The sequence below is a fragment of the Phoenix dactylifera genome, chromosome 1, assembly GCF_051530095.1.
Source record: "Phoenix dactylifera cultivar Ajwa chromosome 1, Ajwa_hap1_PhDact_Kaust_v1.1, whole genome shotgun sequence".
NCBI lineage: Eukaryota > Viridiplantae > Streptophyta > Magnoliopsida > Arecales > Arecaceae > Phoenix > Phoenix dactylifera.
Genome location: NC_143190.1, coordinates 43149496 through 43162052, shown reverse-complemented (window position 1 = coordinate 43162052; position 12557 = coordinate 43149496). Strand labels below are relative to the sequence as shown.

Below are 12557 nucleotides of genomic sequence, written 5' to 3'. Positions count from 1 at the left end.
GTTGTCCAGCTGAAAATTACAACCCAATAATAAAAACTGCAAACTTAGACAAAATACAAATTGCATTGTCCCATTAACATTATAACAAACATGCATCTTTGTGCATTCAAAAGTTCATAAAAGTTCATAATTCTTGAAGCCACTTCCATAATAGAAAACTGTAGAACATCCTTGCATCTTCTAACTCTCAAAACCTACAAACACAAAATTGAAACATTAGCAATTGTTGACCGAACTCATGCTCATTATCCGCCACAAGAATAGGTAAACTTTCGCTTGCCATTGACATAAGCCTATCAAAAAATTATACAACTAATTATACAAAAAATTCAGTTCATAAGAATTATCATAATACAAATAAAGCACCATCCAACCGGAAAAAAAAAAAAAAATCAGGGGAGAAGAAACTGAGAGGAGAAAATTCAGAGAATCTCCACCCTCCAAGAAGTCCATCTCCAATCCCCCGATCTTTCTTCCTGAACTGGGTTACTGGAGCAATGTGAGGGAAGGAAAACCAAGACCAAAACCAAAAAAGAGAAGGGATGAAAGATCCCTCCTCTCTTTCTCTGTCTCCCGTCTCCACCCAAAACAAAACCACTGTCCCCACTCCCCACTCTCCCACTGTTTACTGGAGCAATGTGAGGGAAGGAAAACCAAGACCAAAACCAAAAAAGAGAAGGGATGAAAGATCCCTCCTCTCTTTCTCTGTCTCCCGTCTCCACCCAAAACAAAACCACTGTCCCCACTCCCCACTCTCCCACTGTTCCGAGCTCTCTCGCTGCCCCCCCACCTCTCTCTCTCTCTCTCTCTCTTTCTCTCTCCGGGCTTGGGCAAAATCTACCGGGATCGAGCTCGAAGAGGAGGAGGAGGAGGAGAAAAGGCAAAATCTACCGGGATCGAACTCTTACCGGTGACTGTGAGTCGGTGACCGGAGCCGCAGAGGTTGCCGTCCGGGGGAGAAGGACGCGAAGAGCCGCCGGCCGGTCGTTGAAGAGGCGACGACACCGAGAGGAGGCGGCTATCAGGCTCTCAGCGAGGGAAAAGGGGGGGGCGGGGGCGGCGGCGGCGGCGGCTCTCAGCGAGGGAGGGGGGGCCGGCGGCGGCGGCTCTCAGCGAGGGAGGGGGGGCGAGGTAGGGGGGCGGTGGCGGCTCTCAGTCTCAGCGAGGGAGGGGGGGCCGGCGGCGGCGGCTCTCAGTCTCAGCGAGGGAGGGGGGGTGCGGCGGCGGCTCTCAGCGAGGGAGGGGGGGGGGGCGGCGGCGGCTCTCAGTCTCAACGAGGGAGGGGAAGGGAAGGGAAGGGAAGGGAAAAGGTTAGGGTTTTGTTAAATTTTTTTAATATATTATAATTTATAACATGATTTTATAGCCGGGCCGGGCCGAATCGGGCCATTTTTAACGTTTCCAGGCCCGGCCCGATTTTTTTGGTCGGGCCGCTTTTCCTGCCCAGGCCCGACCAATGGGCCCTTTTTGAATGCCCAAGCCCGAAAAATTTCGGGCCGGGCCGGGCGGGCTGAGCGGGCCAGAAGGCCCGTGATCACCTCTAACCCAAACCAAACAGTTTGGAACATTGGACGACAGCGTCGTTCAGGATTGGGCATCATGGCTACCCATGCAGTCTCATAGGCAGACGATGGCAGGAAGGAGTGTATATCAGTGGAAGGAGAGAAAACCTCTTCCTTAACCCTCTGGACGAGGCACTCCAATGAGTCCTCCATATCTTTCTGAAGCTCAACTAGGAAAAGAAGAAGAAAACTAAAAGTAGATAAATCTGGATGTGTTGGCTGAATTCTTATAGAATGTATTTATAGCGTGATGGGAGGCGGTACCTGTGACTCACGTAGCTCACCGGCCCTTTCCCACCCCTCCGTGCCTCACGCAGCCCGCAAACCCCGGCTTGTCACGTTTTTTTGTTTTTAATGGGCCCCTGATGACGATGCTAATTGACGGTAAGTGGGAGATGGGGACCACCACCCAGATTTATTGGTCTAACATTTACAGTGGGTAAGAGATGTTTTCAAAAGAAGATGAAAGGAATATTTCACGGGCCACATTTGGGGAGACGTTGGCAGCACTTTAAAATTTTTTAAGTATATACTAGTGCTAGGGATCGAGGATTAAAGAAAGAAAATTTGAAACTTGGATTGAGTGCTTAAATCCCAGTCAAAGGAAAAGTGAAATGAAGTGACAGTATTTTCCACTACATTAGAATAATAAAAATGGGAGCCTGAACTAATTGAATTATATAGAGTAAATAGAAAACAATAACATAAAATCCTAACTCAAAAGCTCCTTTATTTATTTATTTATTTACTATAAGCGTAGCTCCTACATGGAGGAGGGGTGGGAATTGGACTATAGTCCTTTTTCAACTTTTGTACTTGATGGATTTCACTATGAACCATTGAAGAATGAAAACAACGTAAGACGACTTAGTTATACCTTCATCTATATTTATGAAGCCAACGCTCCAGGTTTTAAGCGCAATAACAGAGGCCAGAGTAGCAGTGAGGTGGTTTATGGTGAGATCAAGCTCTCCCCATGACCCTCCATAGTTTTGGTTGTGGAGCACCCAAACCAAACAGTTTGGGAACATAGGACGACTACGGCGTTCAGGATCAGGTATCATGGCTATCCATGCAGTCTCGTAGGCAGACGATGGCAGAAAGGAGTATATGTCAGCGGAAGGAGAGAAAACCTCTTCCTTAACCCTCTCGACGAGGCACTCCAATGACTCCTCCATGTCTTACAGAAGTACAATCAAGAGTAGATGAATCTGGATGTCTTGGCTGAATTCTTTTAGGATGTATTTATAGTGTGATGGGAGGCGGTACCCGTGACTCACGCAGCGCACCGGCCCGCTCCCACGCCTCCATGCCTCACGCAGCCCGCCGGCCCGCTTTCTTTTTGAATGAAACATATGAAACGTTGTTCACATTTGAGCCCCCAACAACAAGGTTAATTTCTAGGGGTAATTGATGGTTGGACCGGAACCTAAAGAAAAGTCCCTGTTGACCGGGGGTTTAACTCCGCGGTCCTTTACGATTTTAGATTTATATCCGGAGATAAAAATACCTTTTACTCCTCCTCGTAGGGTCAATCAATTCCCCCCCTTTTTTTTGGTGGGTGTTCTCTCTCCTTTGCCTGAGTTTTTTTTTTTTGGGTGTCCTCTCTCTCCCAAGCCCCTGTTCTCTCTCCGCCGCCGACCACAACCCGCCCCCTCTCGAGTCCCTTCCCTCTCGCAAGCCGAGATCTTCCATGGAGGAAGGGCAAAACCCCGTCGCTGACCGGCCACGACCAATGCGGAAAGGAGATCCACCACGTCGCCGTCGACTGCACCTCGATCCGGCGGAGAGATGTCTTCCCCGAGCACGGCCCGCCCCCGAGCAGAGAGGAGATCCGTGGCAGGATCCAGAGAAGGAGGAGGCCTCCGCTCACGCCCGTGGCCGCCACGGCTCGCCAACCACGCACTGCCGCCGGACATTGGCCGACCCCCTCCTGCGGCCGCCACGGCCCGCCCTCCTTCCGGCGCCGCCGACCTCGCGAGAGGAAAAGAACGGAGGAGAAGAAGCGAAGAAAAAAGAAAAGAAGAAAAAAAGAAGAAAAAGGAAAGAAAAAGAAGAAAAGAAAAAAAGAAATTGGTTGGTGTGCCTCGAAAAAAAACTAACTGAGCCCGAAAAACAAACAGTATAGGTTTTGGTTGGTGAGCCCGAAAAACCAACTGCGTTGTTTGTGAGCCCGAAAAACAAACGGATTGGTTTTAGTTGGTGAGCCTGTGAAAACCAACTGGGTTCGTTGTGATCCCGGAAAAACAACAAGTTAGCTGTGAGCTTGTAAAATAACCGGACTGTAATCGGTGGAATTATAGTGAATTTCCAAGGGGACGCTTGGGAAGTAGATGTAGGTACTTGGGGTGCACCGAACCACTATACATGCTTATGTTTGTAGTATTTTTCTTGCGCATCTTGCTTTACTTTTATACTTGCATAGTGTAATTGCTCTAGCTTAATTTTCCACTCTTTACATATAATTGCCTAGAGTTTAAGTAAGATAACACCTTATCATTCCACTGCATTCAATTCAAAGTTAATTTGGGAATATAATTTTTAGAAAACCCAATTCACCCCCTCTCTTGGGTTGTCACCTTGGGCAACACTTAAAAATTAAAAAGTATTCAATTATGCAGAAAGAGACGCTAAAATTGCAATCTTACCAATAAATGTGATCCATGGCATCTCCTATTTCCTTGGTGAAATGTTCACCACATCCTAGTCGCATCAAATGGTCCATGAGACACAGCTTTATGAGTTCTTGGTCCACAGGGTATATAAGAGGAACTGTGTCGCATGCCAAATTGTATCCAGTCACCCTCTTCCATGCAGAGACAAAGTAAATACCATCTTTTTGGATCTAGTACTGTGTTAAAACTCGCCTCCACGCCCGCATCTTTGGACCATGGCTTCCAAATACTCCCTGCAATCTCCATGACTCCATCTCCAGTTATCATGAAAGCACAAGCAGTTGCAGACGGAGAATGGAACAGGGATCCATCTTCTCTCTTATGCTTGAGAATATTTTCATGCTTCCCTCGGTAGATTGCTGGCAAGGCCTCGAGGTACAAAGGAAGTGGAAGATGGTGACCACCACAGGATGTTTCTTCCCTGCAGATGAAGTAGACAGGTATCAGGAATGAAGAATACCCATTTGAGCCAGTAAATTTGAAGGAAGCTGTATAAATAAGAAAGGAAAATGTTGCAAGAAAAATCTACGTTTTGAAAATTTTCTCCCTTTTTGAAGACATCTTCCTCTTGTGTAACCTTGAGGAAAGACCTTCAAGTCTTTAGCCTTCGCCAGCTCAAGCATGCCTGGGAATACAATGATAAACCATCGGGGGATGCCACCATGGTGTTTCATGGGTACCTTCTCCGTGTTTGCATGAAGAAATTTCAATCCTGTTTTTAAAAAAAAAAAAATTTGGAAAAGTTGGAAGACAAATGTTAAGGGTCTAGTTCGAGATGCGCACAGCTTAGAAATAAATGAAATACATTTCTATTATCGCATCAAAGAATAGTTCTAAAGTCCTCTTGGAGCAACTTAGTAGTAGAATAAATGTTTAGTCAGGGAATATAGCTCACCGATTCATCATTTCAACGGCCAAAATCTTTCAATATGAATTATCTTATTCCCTCTAAGGATGACTAACCTCTAGGCACCGTCACTGTGAGGCAGTCTCTTTTTGTTAGGATGCACCACTATATATTGGTCGTGCACTAGTGTTCTAGACTAAACTATATGCCCTTTTCTTCGTGCAAAACAACCTTCCTAGTATTATATACAACATGTCACGCCCCGGATCCGGATCCGTGACACGGCCGTGCTATTGCCGACTACCGCCCACAATAGCACGCAGCCTCATACCTGGGTAATAGGGTAGTCAAACCAACCGAATCTTTTCATATGAAAGCATTCTTAGTACAACATGCTGGTTGGTACCCAAATACAGAGCTTCTACATAGTTTATGTACACAAAAGTATACTTGCTTTACCCCAGAAGCCCTGATACCAAATTAACGTGTCTCTGGCAGCTATCAGTGGTGAGGATCTGAAAGAAAAAGTAAATGAACGGATATGAGCTACACGGCTCAGTAAGTAATCATACATAATCTTACCGGATCGAACATAACGGTAACCATGTTTATGCAGGGTTTGAGAAGCTGACATGCATATTTATCTAATCATCTTCATGGCATAATATGTATGCAATTTAAAAGAGATATCGGTTATAGCAAAATACAACATTTCATAACGATATATTCAAAACCCGTTGTAAAACAATGTATGCTTTGGTCAGGCACGTTCATAAATGTCACGGCCCGCCTGCGCAGGGCACGTGACTATCGGGCCCACATGAGGGGGAAACACGGGGCTCCCCTGCCAGATGTTGGCCGGTTCCGGGGCTTCACGCAAGCGTCCTTCACCCCTCACCGATTTTGCTTCTCCCCAAAAACACATCTGCAGGATTTGGAAGCACCCGCCTCATATACCCAATCTCTGAAACGAGCCTCATGATCATGCTTCAAATATCATTTTCATAAAGTATGCAATTTAAACAAAGCAGTATTGCAAATCACAAAATTTTCATAAAACATGCACATGAAACCGTGCCCCCGGCATACCGTGGTCATGCTCTTAAATGCTACTGCGAAGTCATTCTTGGCCACTAGCGGGACCGGCTCAGTTATTAGGCGGCCACTGGCGGGGCTGGCTCAGTCATTCTCGGCCACTGGCAAGGCCGGCTCAGTTACATTGGGTCAGTAGCTCTTAAGAGTTCATAAATAATGCTCAGTATAGGTAGTACCTCATAGATGCTACGGCGAATTCATTAATGGTCACTGGCGGGGCCTGCTCAGTTATTAGTCGGCCACTGGCGGGGCTGGCTCAGTCATTATCGGCCACTGGCAAGGCCGGCTCAGTTGCATTCGGCCCGTAGCATTAGTAGTTCTTAGGTACCCCCTTACAAGCAATATGCAGCTAGAGCAAATCATTATTACTCTTTACACTCATGCTAAGAAAAATCATAACATGGAACTCCATTCATTTTGCATGTATCACAAGAGCTATGAAAACATAATATGTGCACAACTATGAATTGTGTGACTGACATGTACCACTCATGTTCATATTTCATAACTCATATCTTAGCATGTAGCGTAATCCCAGTATTTTGTAGGCATAACGGAATATAGAACATATATCATCATATCTTGTGTAACTATAGCATGTCGGATACACATATCATTCTTAGCCTACAGTACATGCATAACATGTTAAATTTCATGTATGATCCATAAAGATTAGGGCAGGCTACTTACATACACAATTCACAAATCATGTATACAATTCAAATTGTATGAAAAACACTGGTTCATCTTATAAAACATAATACAGGATCCACGATAAGATTAAGGCAGATTACTTACCTTTCTCACCAATCATGTATACAATTCGAATTGTATGAAAAACACTGGTTCATCTTATAAAACATAATACAGGATCTACGATAAGATTAAGATAGATTACTTACCTCAATTCGCTTTCCAAATTGCTCAAGTCCAGGTGACTAATCCTCAATCACCTAAAACAACAACATAGGGATTACATTATTCCCCCTTCATTTATTATAAAATTTCTTAGTTCATCATACTATGAACTTACTTGCTTGGGTCCTATCCAAGGATTTAGCCCAAGTCCAATTTGAAGCTTTTGGGATTCGATTTAAAACCAGATTGGGTCCAACCTTTTCTAGCCAATTGGGTCCTCTGATTTGGTCAACGTGGCTCATTTGGGTCTGAGTCAGGATTAGCCCAAGGTCAATTCGACCTTCTGTCAGTTAAATTGGGCTTGAATTGGGCCTGATTTACAATCAATTAGGTATGCTGAGACCAACTCAGCTTAATTGGATTCGGACCCAATTTGCAGTTTGGGCTCGTCCAGACTTAGCCCAATCTTATTGGGCTCGGGTTCAGGTTCAATTGGCTTCAGATCCCACTCAATCCCTCATCCGGGCTCACCCAACTAGATTGGGTCCGGTTTAATTGGGTTTACTTAACCCATTTCAATTTTTTAGGCTTAACGGGTTTCGGACCCGAACCCCGATTCGTCCCGTTAGGCCGGACCCGTTAAGGGGCTCTTCTCTCTCTCTTTTTATTTTTTTCTTTTCTTTTTTTTTTCTTTCTTTTTCTTTTTCTTTCTCCCTCTTTTTCTTTTCTTTTTTTTTTTTTTTCTTCTCTTTTCCAGAGCCTTCCCGACTCTTCACTCCCTCCACTCTTCACCCTTTCTCCTCCTCTCTTCTCCGACGAAGGCAGGACGGCGAGCGGAGGGGAGGATGGCGAGCGGAGGAAGACGGCCCACGACCGGCGGCGTCCGCGGCCAAGCCCCGCGGCATCCCCGGCCGAGCCCGCGGCCGAGCTCTCGGCTTCCCCGGCCGAGCCCGCACCGGCGACGCTCACGGCCGTACACGGCAAGTCCCCTCCTCCTCTCCTTTCTCTCTCTCTCTCCTTGGTTCCGATCGGAAGCCCTAGCCATTTCGGCCGGTCCTCCGGTCTTCTTCTCCTCCGGCCGGATCTACGGCCTCTTCCTCCTCTCTCTTTCTTTCTTTCTTTCTTTTCTTTGGTCCTTCCCTCCGGCACCACCCCCTATTCTCTCTCTCTCTCACTCCCAAACCCTCTCTCTTCCTCTCTCCATTCTTCCCCTGTGAAGGAAGAAGGGGGTTTTGGGAGGGCCGAGCCACAGTCGGCAGTGCCACGGCCGAGCTCGCGGCGTCCACAGCCGCGCCTGCGGCTGAGCCCACGGCCGCGCCTGCGGCCGATGCCCGCGGCCACACACGGGTGAGTCCCCTCTTCCCTCTTTCCTTTTTCTTCTTTCTTTCATTTTCTTTTCTTTCCTCCCTTCTTCTTCTTCACTGAGACCCCCTATCCCACTGAAGAAGAAGAAGGGGAATGGACTCCGGCCGACTGCAGCCCCCTACCGAGAGCCGGCAGTGACTGCAACTGAGGTCCATGGAGTCCCTCCTCTATTTTTATTTTGGTAACAGGAGCTTACCATTTTCGGGGATGACCTGCGGTGCCTCCTCTCCAACACCTCTGCCGATTTAGGGGTTCCTCCTTCCTCTTGGAGCTTCCGGGCTCTCTCTCTTTCTCTCGTTCGGTGTTTAGGGGGTCTGTCATTTTGGGGTTGCCGGCATAGGCTTAAAGGACTGTTTAAGGATGAGACCCCCTCTGAGAGGTCCCTTCCCTCTCCATTCCTCCATACCTCGGGACTGGCCGCCGCCCCCCTTGTCTCCGGCGCGCCGGCAGCGGCTGTCAGCAGGGGTGAGGGTCACCCCTCCCTGTCGGTCTTATCCCTTCGTTTTTATTTTTTATTTTTTTTTTTTCAATCCTTATACAGCACTGCCCACAGTGAAATTTGGGCCCAACCCTTAACTGGGCCCATTTCTTATTGGGCCTAGTAGGTTCTGGGCCCGGACATTACATCCTACCCCCCTTAAAATAAATTTCGTCCTCGAAATTAAACATACCTTAGGTTCTGGTTTTCAAAAGTAGTCAACCATTGAGTCATCCTCGAGATCTCAGTTAGTCTCTCTTAAAATGCTTGCTGATAAGATTTTGGCAAATTCATGGCACCTCAAAACTTGATCCCTTCTATTTATGATATAGGAGTTCTTTTGATCTCTTCCAAAAGAAGACTAATCTTCCCACCTTAGATGCTATAATCCTTGGCCCGAGAAATTAATTGCTTTCGATTAAGTCCACACAACGGTCGTAATCGGGTTAATAGAAATAGGTGAGAGCATTAGCATCAAATACTTTTCATAATCTATAATCCTCTTTCTTCTCTTAACCCTGCCTACAATTTTATGATCAACTTTTATCCTAGCAAAACTTCAAACCCCTTTTTGATAGGTAGATCGAAGATGTCATAGCTAGGAGTAGGGAACATTTCAGGTCTAAGCCCAACCAAGGCACCATCCATCCGTTAATACTAAATTTAAGATGCTCAAAATCTTCCAGGAATTGCCACAGTAGAAAAAACTCACTGGTGAAATTATATAGCTGTCTCCAGATTATTCAGAGAATCAACATCTTAATTCTGAATAAGAAGATCAAGTTTCTTTGTCAAAATATCAACTTCTCTTGATTAACCGATCTATCACAAGATTAGATCATAAACGACTCTAATCCACTCTGGATAGAAATTCCTCGTAGTCTACTGACAACCTCAATTTCTTTCAATCAGATGGAGGGTTGATATTAATTAAAGAAACTCAAGCTTCAAGTTTAGGAGGACGGAGGTTTATATCAGCATATTCCAGATCTGAGATCAAAATCGATGATCTATTAATTCATGTCAAAAAATGCTAAGAAGTTTCTTAGCATGACATAAAACTGGAGAATCTAGGATAGCACAGTGCTATCCAGAAATCAGAACATTCTCCTTTTATTTATCCAAAAAAAATCTTACTATACAAGAAAACAGATCAAAACTTTTCGAATCAAAAGAATAATACTTCTGGCCAACTTAGATAAATAATTCAGATCACTATGTTTTCGCTGCGCATTCTGATCAAATTCCTTTGAATTCACAAATAACTTTTGATCAACATACTATTTGCCTACCAACAGAACTATTTAATCCTTCATGTGTATTTGCACTTCAAATCTTTCCTCCATCTAGATCGTATGTTACTTAGCTAGAACTTCCTTTTACCTTTTCATGAACGAGTAAAGAAAGGGTATCCCAACATAAGATCCCCTTAAATAAATAACAATGCTTTAAATAAATTTTTACATTTTCAGCAACTTCATTCATATAAAATGAGCCAAAAATATTCTTCAAGATTGGAAATTATCCCAGAATTTACTAAATGACTTCCAATCAAAATACCAATCTTGCATTGTAATTTGAAAAGATCTAATATGTCACATTCCAAGTAAACAAAGGAGAAACTCTTAAATGTCATTCTCAGATATATTTTCTTTCTATACAATAGTTTCATGCATAATTGTCATACAGATTTTAACCTCGAAGAATATAAAAGCTTTCCTTGTCCAAGCCTTAAACAACTTATGAATGAACCCTATCTTGCCATCAAAATAATTAACTTCAAACTAGAAGTATTATCCACAGTACCCGGTATCAAGTTAAACTTCCAAAATCACCTATATACTAATACACAAATAATCACCATGTACTTTAATATTCCATAGCTAGTACTCCACTTAATATCAGTCAAAATATACTTTAATCATAATCCAAAATACAAATTACTCCATCGAGAAATCTCCAAACTAGCTTATTTTTATTTTGGCATGGCTCGTTACCATTCTGTTTGAAAACACCAAAATTTTTTAGTAGTCTTAAATCTTGAATTCTGATACCATACCTGTCATAATCATGCCCCTCGAATGATTTTGTATTAGTCTTAACTTCTTTCTTTTTGTTGCTTATTGTCACCTATCAAAAGATTCATGTCAAGCAATTTTCGTGATAGACTAATGATACGACTAATAAAATCTTTTTTTTTTTTTTCTCTTTCCAAGTATGCAGAATCTTACCGAATGAGACTTAACTACCCATTCCCTTATTAAAATTTGAAATTTTTACTCATGATTAACCTATTGCTCTGATACCACTAGAATGTCACGCCCCGGATCCGGATCCGTGACACGGCCGTGCTATTGCCGACTACCGCCCACAATAGCACGCAGCCTCATACCTGGGTAATAGGGTAGTCAAACCAACCGAATCTTTTCATATGAAAGCATTCTTAGTACAACATGCTGGTTGGTACCCAAATACAGAGCTTCTACATAGTTTATGTACACAAAAGTATACTTGCTTTACCCCAGAAGCCCTGATACCAAATTAACGTGTCTCTGGCAGCTATCAGTGGTGAGGATCTGAAAGAAAAAGTAAATGAACGGATATGAGCTACACGGCTCAGTAAGTAATCATACATAATCTTATCGGATCGAACATAACGGTAACCATGTTTATGCAGGGTTTGAGAAGCTGACATGCATATTTATCTAATCATCTTCATGGCATAATATGTATGCAATTTAAAAGAGATATCGGTTATAGCAAAATACAACATTTCATAACGATATATTCAAAACCCGTTGTAAAACAATGTATGCTTTGGTCAGGCACGTTCATAAATGTCACGGCCCGCCTGCGCAGGGCACGTGACTATCGGGCCCACATGAGGGGGAAACACGGGGCTCCCCTGCCAGATGTTGGCCGGTTCCGGGGCTTCACGCAAGCGTCCTTCACCCCTCACCGATTTTGCTTCTCCCCAAAAACACATCTGCAGGATTTGGAAGCACCCGCCTCATATACCCAATCTCTGAAACGAGCCTCATGATCATGCTTCAAATATCATTTTCATAAAGTATGCAATTTAAACAAAGCAGTATTGCAAATCACAAAATTTTCATAAAACATGCACATGAAACCGTGCCCCCGGCATACCGTGGTCATGCTCTTAAATGCTACTGCGAAGTCATTCTTGGCCACTGGCGGGACCGGCTCAGTTATTAGGCGGCCACTGGCGGGGCTGGCTCAGTCATTTTCGGCCACTGGCAAGGCCGGCTCAGTTACATTGGGTCAGTAGCTCTTAAGAGTTCATAAATAATGCTCAGTATAGGTAGTACCTCATAGATGCTACGGCGAATTCATTAATGGTCACTGGCGGGGCCTGCTCAGTTATTAGTCGGCCACTGGCGGGGCTGGCTCAGTCATTATCGGCCACTGGCAAGGCCGGCTCAGTTGCATTCGGCCCGTAGCATTAGTAGTTCTTAGGTACCCCCTTACAAGCAATATGCAGCTAGAGCAAATCATTATTACTCTTTACACTCATGCTAAGAAAAATCATAACATGGAACTCCATTCATTTTGCATGTATCACAAGAGCTATGAAAACATAATATGTGCACAACTATGAATTGTGTGACTGACATGTACCACTCATGTTCATATTTCATAACTCATATCTTAGC

At 44.3% G+C, this 12557-nt stretch overlaps 1 long non-coding RNA gene across 1 annotated transcript; it reads right to left on the bottom strand.

The window, feature by feature from the left end:
* Nucleotides 1-11285: 11285 nt before the first annotated feature.
* On the bottom strand, nucleotides 11286-12535 carry LOC149768684 (uncharacterized). Its single transcript, XR_016395781.1, has 2 exons — nucleotides 12213-12535; nucleotides 11286-11456 (listed from the first exon to the last, which is right to left on the bottom strand). It is a non-coding gene; the product is annotated as an uncharacterized LOC149768684 (long non-coding RNA).
* Between the last annotated feature and the right edge of the window lie 22 nt (nucleotides 12536-12557).